Source organism: Arachis hypogaea, chromosome 20 (genome assembly GCF_003086295.3).
Source record: "Arachis hypogaea cultivar Tifrunner chromosome 20, arahy.Tifrunner.gnm2.J5K5, whole genome shotgun sequence".
NCBI classification, from domain to species: domain Eukaryota; kingdom Viridiplantae; phylum Streptophyta; class Magnoliopsida; order Fabales; family Fabaceae; genus Arachis; species Arachis hypogaea.
Genome location: NC_092055.1, coordinates 55,856,385 through 55,858,459, shown reverse-complemented (window position 1 = coordinate 55,858,459; position 2,075 = coordinate 55,856,385). Strand labels below are relative to the sequence as shown.

Sequence of the window (2,075 nt, the reverse complement as noted above, 5' to 3'; positions counted from 1 at the left end):
AGACTAACACTCCTCCTCAAGGTACAATTCGAACTCCCTCCTTCTTTATATGTTCGAATTCTCTTCCATCTACCTCCTCCTTCTATTCTTCTTTTCCTCTGACACCTCAAGAAATCTCTATACTGTGACCTAGAGGATTCCCTACATTCTTGTTCTCTTCTCTTTCATATGAGCAGGAACAAAGATAAAGGCATACTTGTTCAAGCTGATCCTGAACCTGAAAGGACCTTGAAGAGAAAGCTAAGAGAAGCTAAAGAATAATTCTCTTTAGAGGGCCTAACAGAGCTTTTCAAGGAAGAAGAAACCATGGCAGCCGAAAACAACAATGCCAACAATGCAAGGAAGGTGCTTGGTGACTTTATTGCACCTACTCCCGACTTCTATGGGAGAAGCATCTCAATCCCTGCCATTGGAGCAAACAACTTTGAGCTTAAGCCTCAATTAGTTTCTCTAATGCAACAGAATTGCAAGTTTCATAGACTTCCATTGGAAGATCCTCATCAGTTCTTAGCTGAATTCTTGCAAATCTGTGACACTGTCAAGACCAATGGGGTTGACCCTGAAGTCTACAGACTCATGCTTTTTCCTTTTGCTGTAAGAAACAGAGCTAGGACATGGTTGGATTCACAACCTAAAAAAGCCTGAACTCTTGGGAAAAGCTAGTTAATGCCTTCATGGCAAAGTTCCTTCCACCTCAAAAATTGAGCAAGCTTAGAGTGGAAGTCCAAACCTTCAGACAGAAGGAAGGTGAATCCCTCTATGAAGCTTGGGAAAGATACAAGCAATTGATCAGAAGATATCCTTCTGACATGCTTTCTGAATGGAGCATCATAGGTATTTTCTATGATGGTCTGTCTGAACTATCCAAGATGTCATTGGATAGCTCTGCTGGAGGATCTCTTCATCTGAAGAAGACGCCTGCAGAAGCTCAGGAACTCATTGAAATGGTTGCAAATAACCAATTCATGTACACTTCTGAAAGAAATCATGTGAATAATGGGATAGCTCAGAAGAAAGGAGTTCTTGAGATTGATACTCTGAATGCCATATTGGCACAGAATAAAATATTGACCCAACAAGTCAATATGATTTCTCAGAGTCTGTCTGGAATGCAAGCAGCAACAGGCAGTACTAAGGAAGCTTCCTCTGAAGAAGAAGCTTATGATCCTGAGAACCCAACAATGGAAGAGGTGAATTACATGGGAGAACCCTATGGAAACACCTATAACCCTTCATAGAGAAATCATCCAAATCTCTCATGGAAGGATCAATAGAGACCTCAACAAGGTTTCAACCACAATAATGGTAGAAGAAACAAGTTTAGCAATAGCAAGCCTTTTCCATCATCTTCTCAGCAACAGACAGAGAATTCTAAGCAAAGCCACTTTGACTTAGCAACCATTGTCTCTGATCTAATCAAAACCACTCAAAATTTCATGACTGAAACAAGGCCCTCCATTAGAAATTTGGAGGCACAAGTGGGTCAGCTGAGTAAGAAAATTACTGAACTCCCTCCTAGTACTCTCCCAAGCAATACAGAAGAGAATCCAAAAAGAGAGTGCAAGGCCATAACCACAACCCACACGGCCGAACCTGGAGAGAAGGAAGAGGTAGTGATCTCCACTGAGGAAGACCTCAATGGACGTCCACTGACCTCCATAGAGTTCCCTAAAGAGGAACCATGGGAATCTGAGGCTCACACTGAGACCATAGAGATTCCAGTGAATTTACTTTTGCCATTCATGAGCTCTGATGAGTATTCCTCCTCTGAAGAGGATGAAGATGTTACTGAAGAGCAAATTGCTAAGTACCTTGGAGCAATCATGAAGTTAAATGCCAAGTTGTTTGGTAATGAGACTTGGGAGGATGAACCTTCATTGCTCATCAAAGAACTAGATGACTTGACTAGGCAAAAATTACCTCGGAAGAGACAAGACCCTAAAAAATTCTCAATCCCTTGTACCATAGGCACCATGACCTTTGAGAAGGCTCTGTGTGACCTAGGGTCAAGCATAAACCTCATGACTCTCTCTGTAATGGAGAAGCTAGGGATCATTGAGGTACAAGCTACAAGA

At 41.9% G+C, this 2,075-nt stretch overlaps 1 non-coding gene across 1 annotated transcript; it reads right to left on the bottom strand.

The window, feature by feature from the left end:
* Positions 1–707: 707 nt before the first annotated feature.
* Positions 708–815, bottom strand: LOC112788078 (small nucleolar RNA R71). Its single transcript, XR_003195459.1, has one exon. It is a non-coding gene; the product is annotated as a small nucleolar RNA R71 (small nucleolar RNA).
* Between the last annotated feature and the right edge of the window lie 1,260 nt (positions 816–2,075).